The sequence below is a fragment of the Ailuropoda melanoleuca genome, chromosome 4, assembly GCF_002007445.2.
Source record: "Ailuropoda melanoleuca isolate Jingjing chromosome 4, ASM200744v2, whole genome shotgun sequence".
Classification (NCBI taxonomy): domain Eukaryota; kingdom Metazoa; phylum Chordata; class Mammalia; order Carnivora; family Ursidae; genus Ailuropoda; species Ailuropoda melanoleuca.
The window spans coordinates 65,396,130-65,409,449 of NC_048221.1; positions in this window are offsets into that span (position 1 = coordinate 65,396,130).

Consider the following 13,320-nt stretch of genomic DNA (forward strand, 5'->3'; position numbering starts at 1 on the left):
CTCAAATATACATTTTTGTATTGCAGTAATCAAGGCTGCCTTATATCTTGCCTGTTTTTACTGCAGTGGAAAGGATGCCAGGAAAATCTCCCTTTTGGGACGTGGGTATTCAGTCAAATGCTGCCTTATCACATGGCTTCTTCCCTTTGATCACTAGACTATCCCTTAAAGTAGTTCAAGCCTGTAGGCCCTAAGTTATACACAAAATAGTGTAACATGTAATTGTGTGGCAGTTTGAATGTAGGTTCATATGCTAGATCAGAATAAAAAGTCTATGATTGTTAGTGATGCAATCTGAGCAGACAGTAGTTCATCTATACATGTGTGGGCTAGCCCCTGAGAGCCCAGTCTGTCTCCATTAGAACCACAACTACACCCAGTGAGTCCCACAAAGGAAGCAGCTCTCAAGGCTTCCTCTGGCCTGGGCTGTTTCTATACAATGCTTAACATCTGCTGGTGGAATTTTCCCTGCCACGGACTAAATATGTGTGTCCCCTCAAAACTCCTATGTTGAAGCCAAATCCCCAACGCAATGATATTTGGAGGTAGAGTATTTGGAAGGTAATTAGGTTTACGAGGTCATGAAGATGGGCCCCCCAAGGTGGGATTAGAAGAAGAGACCAGAGCCCCCTCCTCTCTGCCCTGTGAGGACACAGCAGGCAAATGGCTGTCTGTAAGCCAGGAAGAGAAACCTGACCAGGAACTGAATCTGCCAGCACCTTTTTTGGACTACCTAGTCTCCACAACCGTGAGAAATAAAAGTCTGTTGTTTAAGCTACCCAGTTTGTGTTAGTTTGTTCTAGCAGCCCAAGGTGACTAAGACCTCCTCCAGTCCCCTCTCCCTGAAGTCTGCACTGTATTCTCCCCGATGGAGGGACTGTCCACTTCCTCCCAGGGAAGGTAGCTTTTGAATTTACTTTTGCTCAGCCCCTATCTGGTGACACTCTACTGTCTGTAGAAGAGCTCACTCAGAGGAAAATAACCTACTCCTAGTGTCACTCTCTAAACCAGAAAATTAGTCTTTAACTAGAGAAAACATCATTAACGTGACTTCACATGCACAGATGCAGGCAGAGGTCACGCTTCCCGCCACTTGTAATGCCCAGCTATTATACCAATACCCTGAGTTATTCCCTATTGTTGAGCCCTCAAGTTGTTTCCAAGTTTTTCACTGCTACAAATAGCAGTGATCAAAACATTTTTACACTGCTTGCCTTTTTTCTAACTTGCAGATTTTTCCTAGGAGTAAAGTTTCCTGGTTAAAGCGTATGAGTTATTTTATAGCTCTTACATAAAGACTTATTGCTTCATAAAAGCCACAACTATATGCGGGGTACCAGTAATGTCCAAATGAGTCCCCTCCCTCACGTGCCTGCCCATACTAGGTCTTGCCGTTACTCCTTATCTTAACTAGTGTAATAGATATATAATGAGCCTTTAGATTTATTTTACTGTTCATTTTGTTCTGTGAGAGTTGTGCATGTGTGATTAACGAAATGCTAACGCTCGGAAAATCAGTTATCATTCTGCCAACAATGAGAAATCTCTGCTTGAAAGCCCATAGTCTCACCTCTGCCATGACACTTTCTCCATTCTCAAATCCACAAGGTATTGTTAATATGAGTGATACTTCAAGGGATTTATGGGGACAAATGGTGGAAGAGAAAGCAAACAAATGAACAAAAGAAGTATTTCCTCTTTCAATCTGGGCCTCCTCAAAGTCACTATGTTCGTTGAAGGCCATCTAGTGGACCCACGAGGGAAAAATGCACAGTGGTGTGGGAGGGAGGCCAGCTTCCCAGGCATACACAGATGTGGGGATGAGAGGTGCAGGCCTTTCAGGACGAATGCTGGCTCAGAGTCCTATTTCCTCACAGGAGGAAGAGCTGTAGATTTCCCCAACTCCCATCAGCTCCTATGTGCTATTATTTCACATTTCTTGAGCAAATTATAAGTCAGCTTCTTCCTGATGGAGGTGTGTGGAAACCAGAAAGGAATGAAAAATAGTCGTTACATCTACTCAAATGTGCAAAGTTGGGGACTCAGTTAAAGAAATGAATTTCTAGTGCATGTGCGTGCGCACACGCACATGCACATGCACACACACGCAAGCAAACCATGATTCCCATAAAGTAAGGTGCCAACGTTACAGGTACCTATTCGTCCACCAAGCATTAGCTGAGCTCCCAGTATATGAGCACTACCATGCTCTTTCTACAGATGACTCTACCTGGGACTGATAGTCTAAAGAAAGGGAAAAGACTCAGCTGTGGGAAGTTAGCCAAGGTAAAAGGCAATGAGACTCGAAGAGCATGAGGTCACTCCGCTCTAGAGAATCAGAGAATCTTCCATGGACGAGGTAGATTTTTTTTTTGTGGTTTATTTTTGGTTTCATTTAAACAAAATAATACATGCTTGTATTATTGAAAATAACACAAAAATTGAAAAAAAAAAAAACCCTGAAAAGTGGACTATCTTCTCACTCCCTATGTGCTTCCATTTTTGACAGGGAACCACTGTTTAGAGTTTGTTTTGAATAATTCTTGGAGGTGGGTTTTAACCTGGGCCTTGAAGGATGAAAAGGTCTTGTCAGTGGAAAGAAGTGGGATAGGGGTGATACGGTAGGACTCTCTGGAATGGGAAGGGTTAACTCTAGATGGGCATCTAGCCCATCATTGTGATATTTTAATTTTCTGATAGTCTCAGGTCTCTTGAGTTTCTGGTAGTACTCATAATTTAAAAAAAAAAAAAGAGAGAGAGAGAGAGAGGAAAAAGGAACTAGTTAATTCATTCCAGATACCTGGCTTCCCTCAAACTCCCCAAATTTTTTTTCTTCTTTGGTTTGACCATGAAGTGAACCCAAGAGTATGAATCATAAGCTTTCACCTCATGAACGTTCTATTCCAAGACCTTTGACTTTCAGAACGTTTTATATTGCATTCAGATCCTCAGGCAACTTAATATTTCCCTGTTCTTGCTGGCCCTTGAGAGGAAAGGTTGCATTGATCTCTAAGAGCGGGAGACATTTGCTACACAACAACACATACTTAACTCCCAATGCAGTAACAAGCAGCCTCGTTCTTTGTGAACCTCCCAGACTAGTTTATGTGGCTTTCTTCTGGATAACCTGGACTTAGCTCTGTCAGAGTACTTAACAATCCATATTGTAAATTGCTATTTATTATTCGGCTCTATGCAGACCATAATATCCATGAAGCCTGTCTACTCACTATAGTAGGCTCAGTGCCTAGGATCTCAAATATTTGCAAAATGAATGTATGAATAATGACCAATGTTCCACGAGAAATTCTCTGTTCTAGGCGTGGCCCCAGAGTAAGTGCATTAGCCACTAGACACGTGTGATAAAATGATAACTCACCGACAGCTAACCACTGCTCCCCACACAGGAAGTCTGAGTTATGCCTCCTTTGTGGATATCCCAACTCACTCATTTTTGAAGAGAGTTAGAACTTTCCGGGATCAAACTGCTCGGTGCATGACACACATTCTTCCGGACCCTTTTCCTGCCACCACTTCCCCCATCAGCAGAGCCTGACAGTCAGCATTTGCCACAAAATCATCACTAGCATATCTCCTCGATGGTGTCACTGCATGGCCTGTGCTTACCTTCCCACTCTGGACCTTCAGAAGGAGCCAGACTGCAGCACAGAGTAGGTAAAGCCCAACCACAGACAAGGGTCCCAGACTCAGTGTCTACCCAGACCTCCTTGCCGCTTGACCTCTTGATCCGCATTTCCCATTTCTGTCTTCCAGAACTCTTCAGTCCCTTGATGTCCTCCTCAGCCTCCACATACCTGCCTCAGGTCCTCCGTGTTAGTCAGGAGAGGTGAGGTGCCGTTACAGTAACTATCTAAACATCTCAGTGACGTAATAATAGCAAGAGTTTATTTCCTGCTCATGCGGCTTGGCCACTATGGGTTGGTGGAGGACTTCTGCTCACTACAATCATTTAGGGACCCAGGTTGATGGAGGTTCCTACATACACAATTTCACGATCACTGAGGGAGGAAGAAGGCAACGTGGTAAATTACCAGCTCCCAAAGCTTCTGCTCATATTTCATTGGCCAAAGCAAGTCCCATGGCCATCCCTCATTTCAGCGGGTGCAGAGACGTACAGTCCTGCCATGCACCAGCAGGAGAGAACTGGAATATCTGCACCTGGCTTTAGGGACCACCAGACTCTCCTTTAATTGACAATGTGATTGGACCTATTTGACAGCTGCGCTGACATTGGCCATCCTGCCTGATCCACAGCTTTTCTTGCTTCTTCCATTTTAATCTACCACGGTCACAGGGGGAAATCTCTGGCTGAGGAAACCAGACCACTACTTCCTGCCAGAGGAAGGAATTGATCATCATTCACGCGAGATCAGAGTCGCAGTATTAAACAAAATTCCCAGAGAGTTTCCAAAAAACACCTTCTTAACCAGTAGCTTGCATCCAGCCAGCCAAGTAAGCTTCGCAAACATTTCTTAAACCTGTACAATGTGCCAAGGACCCTGAGAGGTACTGGGGTTACACCTATCAACCACACACACTTGCTGCTATGAAAGAACTAACACGCAGGCAAGCAGATTAAAACATATCAGAGCAAATCTTGCCTCCTTTACCGTCCCTGAGCTAGTGACAGAGCCAGAAGAAGGGGAGCTGATGGGAAGCTCAGCATCAGGCAGGTCAGCCTTGATCGGTCACAAAACTGCCGATAGTGGAAAGAGGTTGTCCTGCTCTGTTTGCTTCAGCAGAGAAGTTGTGTCAGGAAATCACGGGGCTGCCCACCCTGAGGCAGGACTAATAGGAAAAAACAAACAAGCACACAAGCATGTTGCTTTCAACAAATTAAGGCTTTTCTACACGTTGCCAGTTAGTGACATGGCTAGTGGACTTGGCCTGGGTTCGAGTCTCAGCTTCTATACTCACAAGTGTGCCAACTCTCTGGGCTGCTTCCTATCTGGAAAATGAAGATTTTGTGCAGCTTAAATGAGATAATGTCTACAAAGCACTTACCACAGTCTCCTGATGTGGGAGACAGCCAGGAAATATCAGCCTCTGCTAATGTTATCTGAAGCTCGTCCAAGCACCTGCAGTGGCTACCCAGTTTATGTGATTGGTTTTTATCCCTCTCCCTCTTTTGCAGCAAACTCTGTTTCAGCAATAATCATGAAATGGAATAAGTAATATTAATGGCCAGAAAAAATGCAGTAAAATTTTTTTTATTGAGCTTTCTATATATAGTCATGACAGTAAAACATAAAATAAATACCCAGTACAAAAAAAGAAGCACATTTTCAGTACAACAAAGGAAAGAAACAATGGATTAGTGTTTTTTAATTACAATATTTTTTTTAATATCAAGGAGAAAGATGTACACTTACAAATTGGTCTAATTTGTCTATGGTTGGTCTAATTGCAATTTAATAGCCACTGAATGACAGTAAGGTAAAAAAAAAACATTTTGTATTTTAAATACTCACATTTTCAAAAATTACTCAAATTTAATCATGCATTTAGTGTACGGAAAATCTGCACATGAGAAAAATATCATACCTTGCACTTTGCATGGTTTCAGTTTTAAATTTTAGAAGTGAAAACTCCAAGTGGTTATACAGAAAGTCAGAATAGAAGCAACTCGTATTCTGTTTCTTCATCTTTGCAATCAATCTGCTGTCAGTTTATTTCTTATTTATTTCTTATTGTTATTATAGATTTATTAAATCTACTATTTAAATGCAGGAACATGTAGTTCGACAGAAGATTAGACATGAACTTGAAGTGAACTCACTCAAAAGGAACACAAGGCCGGTTTGCTCTCAAAAGGAATGGGTATAACTGAGCCCAGGCTAACCCAGGGCCAATTGTATAATTGGAAGTTCTCTGAATTAACGTTCCCTGGTACATAAAGTTTATTAAGGACTGTGGTGGGCAGAACTCTAAGATGACCCCCACGTTCCAGCCCCTGGTGCACAGGCATCTTCTCCCATTATTCAGTCAAACAATAATCGAGGCACTGTTGTGAGGGACTTTGCAGATGTAGTTAAGGTCTCAAATCAGTTGATCTTGTAGGAAGATTATCCAGGTGGCTTGGCCGAATCACATGAGCTCTTTAAATCTGGTTGTGGAGGTCAGAGACATAAGAAATCCAAGATGTGAACCAGGAGAAATTTCTAATGCTTTGCTGCTGGCTTGAGGATGGAGGGGGCCACATGGCAAAGAATGTGAGCGGTCTTATGAGCCAAAGACTCAGGCTGGCTGACAATTTGACTTCTGTCCTGGGACCTGGAGCAGAGAAGCCGCTGAGCCACACTGTGCTGGACCTACATAGGTGGGAGTTAATAAGTGGGTGCTGGGTTGTTTGTTTGTTTTTCAGCTTTATTGAGGCATAACTGACAAGTAAAATTATGTATACTTAAGATGTTAAGACAACTTGATATTTTGATATATGTATATACTGGGGTATGATCACCACAAGCTAATTAACATATCCATCACATCACATACTTTTTTGTGTGTGGCGAGAACACTTAAGATGTACCCTCTTAGCAAATTTCAAGTATATAACACAATATTTTTCACTATAGTCACAGTGCTGTGACATTAGATCTCCAGAACTTTCTCATTCTGCCTAACTGAAAAATTGTACCCTTTGACCAACATCTCTCCATTTCCTCTATCCCCCAACCCCTGGCAACAGCCATTCTACCCTGTGCTTCTGAGTTTGACTAGTTTAGATTCTATGTACAAGGGAGTTCATTCAGTATTTGTCTTTTTTGTGTCTGGCTGCTTTCACTTAGCATAATGTCCATGATGTTGATAAGGCCCATGGTTCATCCATATTGTCACAAATCGAGGGATTTCCTTCTTTTTCATAGTTGAACAATATTCCAGTGTGTGTGTGCGTCTGTCTGTCTGTCTGTCTCACATTTTCTATATCCATTCATCCATCAAAGAACCTAAGGTTGTTCCCATGTCTTGGCTATTGTGAACAGTGCTTCAGTGAACACACGCGTGCAGAAATGTCTTCCAGATACTGATTTCATCTCCTTTGGATATACACTGAGAAGGGGGTGTTGTTTTAAGCCACTATGTTTGTGGCAGTGTGTTATGCAGTGATAGAAAAACTAATATAATGAATAAGTAATACAAATATGCTACAATAACATAAATATTATTTAAAAATCTATAGTATTTGCACCAGTTGTTTAGAACTTAAACCAAAAAAGACACTCAAGTGAGGACTTCTTTATCATTAACTTTGCTTAGAATTGCTAGAGCACAGTGATAATAAAAAGCTGGCTGACTTTTAGTTGGTTTTATTATTATTTTAAAATTCTTTATTATTTTAAAATTGCTTCCCCTTACTGCCTGCAACTGAGGTGGCTGCTCCCTTTGCTCTGTTCTTGTTAAACCACTGAGTACTTGGAACCCAAAAAGAGGAAGAACCTTCTAGATCAAGCAGCTACTTAGCAGTAGAGCAGAAATCCAACCTCAGGCCCTGTGACTCCCAGCCCGGCCCCTTATTAAATTAAGGCTGCAGGTGTTCTGGGCAGAATTGTGCCAAGTCTTCTGTAAGTTTCTGGTAAAATTCTTAGTAAGGTAGCCAGCAGCCAGCTAGGATCCATCAGTAATCACTAACTAAAAAATGCAAACTCTTGTCCCAAATGAACACCTAATTGATTTAATGCTACTTATACCAAATAGGACTGCTTAGGTTGCCATCTGTCTCAGTCTGCTCAGGCTGTTATCATAAAATGCCACAGGCCAGGTGGCTCAAACAACCAACATTTATTTCCCACAGTTCTGGAGGCTGGGAAATCCAAGATCAAGGTGCCAATCGATCTGTTCCTGGTGAGAGCGCTCTTCCTGCCTTGCAGACATCTGTCTTCTTTCTGTGTCCTCATATGACAGAGAGAGAGAGCTCTGGTCTTTCTTCCTCGTCTTATAAAGACACCAATCCCATCATGGGGCCCCACCCTCATGAACTTATCCAAACCTCCAAAATACCATTACATTAGGGATTAGGACTTCAACATATGAATTTGAAGGGACGCAAACATTCAGTCCATAACAACATCGTACGCCTCTGTACTGTGATATGGTTTCCTACATTTTGAAGGACATGCTATTTCAGAATTGTACAGCTGGAAAGACCTTGGAGATCTTACATGCTAAGTTTCCAGTTCTGAGCACATTCTTCCTCACCATGTTCCCTTTTAATTAGATCATCGGTCACACCGGTCATGCGAGGGTCATTTATCCCACACTTAGTTTGGAGACACAGAGCAAGCCCCAGAGTGCCAGGGGACCCAGGGCAGGCTAGCCACCCCTCACACAGCACATGGCTGTAACACATGTGTATTTAGAGATACCATGGCCACATTTATTGGTATTTATGTTACAGGTCATACTCAAAGGACATTTGTGGTTTGTCAGTTGTATGTACTTTGAAGATATTATCCATTTAGTACATAGCAACATTTCTCAAATCTGTGAACCTGGTGACACCTTAGGATATATCCCTGGCTCTTAATTAGAGAAACCCTGTGGTATAAATTAAGTGCCATGTCTTCCAGTGACCACTGTACCAGTATATTCCAGTAACATACAAAGACACACAGATAGTCACTGAAATCTTTGTATAATACTTGGTTTTCCAGATAATCCTGAATATGTATATTAAGTCCTTTTTGAATCACTGTTCAAAGGGTAATAGGTAACACTCATGGTGTGCTCACTATGTGTTGTTGATTGTCTAATTTAATCCTCACAGCGACTCTCGGTTTGGTACTTTTCTATCAATGTTTTCCATATGAAAGACCTAGACCACAAAATGACCGGCTATCTGTCTCACAGCTAGTAAATGTCAGGCTCAGAATTTGAACCCAAGGGGAGAGCACCATCATGGGAGGCAAGTCTCCATGGGTGCAAGTGGGGAGGGGATTACTTATCATTCAACAAGTCCCAAGATGATACTTGTGGGAGGAGGAATGGGGAATGGGGAAAGGACACCAAAAGGTAAGAGGGAATTGAAGAAAAGGAATACTAGCGTTCCACCTCAACGACCTCGCAAGTTTTACAAGAGCACGCCCTAATTGTTTAAGACTAAAAGAACAAGTCAAGGACACTATGCCCCAGAGGAAGTATGATGGGCAGGCTAGGCAGGGTGGGGATCGGGCTAAATGAACTTCACAAGTACTCCAGATTTCCAGTGTTCTTTCTGATCGTGACTCCCTTACCATAGAAAACTGTCTAATACCAGTGCTTTGGCTATAAATCAGGGGCACCATGTAGCTGGTTTGTGTGAACTGCTCTACTGGGCGCTGACTGACGCCAAGATAAGTTAAGTGGACGGAAGAAGCTGATAAGCTGTGGACGGAAGAAGCTGATAAGCTGTATAACACCAACCTCTCTTCTACCTCCTTCTTCCAAACCTGTCCCCTGGAAATCCGAAACTCATATATCCTCCAGATAGTCCTCTTAAGTGGGATACATTTTGAGGTGATCCAGTGGGTCCAGATCCAGCCGCCACCTGGGCAGTCCCCCCTCCAGCCTCTTGTAAGGTGGGAGTCAGATATCAGTACTATATGTCCCTCAAACCCTGCACAGTCATCTCCCTGAAGCCTCTCTATCCCTTTGGTTTCCTGGCTCCCTGAACATTCAACTGTATATTGCATTGGCTGCCCCTTGAGATCCCCACTGATGTGGCACCTTCCCCAGACTTTCCAACTAGCTCAGTGAGGATGCCTTGGGTTAATTTGTATCCTAGCCTCTTTCCCCACTCAGTATCCCTCTTTTCTCAGCCTTCTCCTCTTGAATTTTCTGCTCCAGCCCTTGCCTGTGTAAGCATATCAATACCTTGATTGGCCGTCCTCTCTGTTTCCCAACCCCCACACCCCCACATGCTTGCTTTTGGCATGATGCTGGGCTGCCCTCCCTTGCTGTTGAAGTCACTTCTCCCTCTAGCTAACAACCCTCTACCAGGAGGGTGCTCATATTTCTGGGACATGGGCATGTGTAGAGTGCCTGTATCTCCACTTTAGCAGAAAAGCATAATTACTTCATTCCCTCTGCAGCTTTGGAGAAAACTCAGTAACAGATATTTATGGAGAAGATACTTACTGTGTCTCTGCATCTGAGGACACCTGGGAAAGATACTTTCATAGCTGATCCATATGGTGGAGTCACTCTGGCCATTAGGAACCTTCAAATGGATCCCTCAGATGGGCTGTGACAAGAACAACCCTAGGAAATATACATAAATTCACAGTCCCTAATAAATAATGGGCTCCCTTCTTGTATATCAACTTTCTTCTAACTCATGATGAGTCCCCTACATATTCAGACCACATCTCCTCCTCACAAGCCTTGAAATAGCTGAGGCAGCTTAACGTAACTTTCTCTGCTTTGAGTCTCAGTCTGAAATGAATCCGTCTTGAATGTCCTTTTTGTCCTTTCATAATGGTTACAGGCCCTGGTGCAAATGGAACTCCTGGCAGAATATGCTATGGTTTCCAAGTTGTATGTGCCAACTAGGCGTTCAGCATGACCCTACTAAACAGGGATTCCACACTGGGCTTATGGGTCTTCAGAATACCCACAGGGAATGGGGACAGAGGATTCAATACCTCTACCCCCAATGACATATGGCCCCCATGGTTTTAAAAAGGAAAATTGAGAAAATTACTGTGGTGGTTAATTTTTTGTGTCAACTTGACTGGGCCATGGGGTGCCCAGATATTTGGTAAAACATTATTCCAGATGTGTCTGTGAGGATGTTTCTGGATGAGATTTACAAGTGCTTGTGTAGACTTAGTGTACTCAATTGCCCTTCCCAATGTGGGTGGGCCTCATCTAACCCATTGGAGGCCTGAATAAAACAGCAGAATCTGAGTAAGAGAGATTCACCCTCTCTGCCTAATTGTCTTTTGAGCTGAGACATCCATCTTTTTCTGCCTTTGGACTCAGAATCAGGTTAGAGCTTATACCATCAGCTCTCCTGATTCTCCAGGGTGCTAACTATAGACATGATGTGTGTATATATGTTATATGATATATGTATAGTCCTATTATTTATAGGACTGTAATATGATATATGTATAGTCCTATTATTTATAGGACTGTAATATCTTATAGCATATATATATATATATATATGTCTGTATCTATGAAGGAGATATGGAGATATATATATATATATATCCTTCATACATATATATAGTGTGTATATATATATATCTATATCTATCTATTTATATATATATATATATATATATATCTTACTAGTTCTGTGTCTCTAGAGAACCCAGACTAATACAATTAGCCAGATGACATCCATTAATATTTCCAGCTTACAAATTGTTTGGGGGGATATTATATCAATTTTCAGTCTTTATTGAGATTATAATGATTGTGGATCAATGAGTTTAAGACTATTACAATAAATTCTGATGGATTTGTAAATTCATTGGATCAAGAGAATTTTGCTTTATTGAATAGAAGACCTCTACAGAAGATCTCTTGGGCTTTTGATAAGAAGGATTTTAATTTTGATAGTATTTCTAGTCATGAAATTTGACTTTCTTCCCATGAAACAAATAAACATTTACCCTGGGTCATTAGAAATGATGAATGATTTCACTGCCTGTGTTGCGTTCAAGACCAGACAGCCACAACAACTTAGAGCTGCCTGGTTCCCAGCTGTAATTTCTCTTGTTTGAATATTTCTATGTGAAGAAAGTTGGAACAGGGATTAGGTACCAGATTTCAGAGAATAGGCAATATGTAATATCAAGGAAGAAACAGGATGATAAAAATGTTCAGGTGAGGAAATGATGTTATACTCAATTTAGAAAACAAAATTCAAAAATACTTAAGTCTTTATTAGGGTTTTTTTCTTAGTTTAGCTGACCAGCAATTTCACTGTCTTTTTTTTTTTTTTAAGTTCCTACAATTGAGCACCCAAAGAATTAAGAGCCCACATGACCCAGGTTTTACATGGGTCCCACCAAAATCATGAAAAGAGATCCATTTTATAACCTATACCAGCAGTTCTCAAAATTTTTTATCTCACTCTTCAAAATTATTGAGGAGCCCAAAGAGCTTTTGTATATTTGTATTCTATCTGTTGATAGTTGCCCTGTTAGAAATTAAAACTGAGAATTTAAAAAGATATATTTACTCATTCACTTTAATGGCAATAATAAATCCATTAAGATAAATAACAGAGTTTTATGGGGGGGGGAAAGGCTATAATTTTAAAAACTTTAATGGGGAAAAAAATCTTTAATGGAAAGAGTGGAATTGTTTTACATTTTCCCAAATCTCCTTAGTGTCCAGCTTAATAGAAAACAACTAGATTCTCATAGCTGGTTGTGAGATCATGACCTGAGCCGAAACCAAGAGTTGGTTGCTTCACTGACGGAGCCAGCCAGGGGCCCCTCTCATCACTGCTTCTGTATTCAGCCAGTCAAGAGACCACACATCTCGTAGCTTCTAGTCAACTTCACTGTACACTTGTGAGGGAATGAGAGTGAAAAGGCCAATTACAGCTGAATGTTCTTGTGAAAATACTTTTAAACTGGCCTTGAAAGTGTCTACAGATCACTCAGCAATCCCCAGAGCACAATTTGAGAACCACTGGCCTGCACAACACCTCCTAAAACACCCTCTCCCCTCCTCTCGCCTGCTAAAACTGCCCAGGGGTTCTCACCGTAAGACCATCCCATATCCTCAACAGCCAGCTCTGCGATTTGTTCCTGTGCTTCTCTGCCCTCCACAGCCCCTGGACTGTGTCGATTTACATGTACTCACCTTTTGTCTGGAGTACTCTGCCTTTGCTCAGATTGTCCCCCACAGAGGGGAGCAGAGGCACCTCTCAGAGCCCACCTCCATGTCCACCCATCTCTTCAGTCCTACTGACCACGCCTTTCCTCCCATTCTGCATCACACAGTCTAGAAACTGTGACCAAAAAAGCAGTTCTTTCAACACTTCAAAGTAAAACTCCTTATGCATTTAGCAGTCACTCCCCATTCACCCTCCCCTTGGCCTCTAGGACCACTAATCTACATTCTGCTCTCTAGCAATTCATCCTTTCTGGAAATATCATATGAAAGGAATCATACAACATGTGGCTTTTTGTGTCTGGCCTCTTTCACCTAACATGATGTTTTTGAGGATCATTCGCACTGTAGCCTGTGTCAGAACTTTGCTCCTCTTCAGGGCTGAATATTATTCCATTATAAGTCTAGACCACATTGCTCATTCTTTATGAAGCCATCCTTGGCCCTTGACTGCCTACCTGCCCA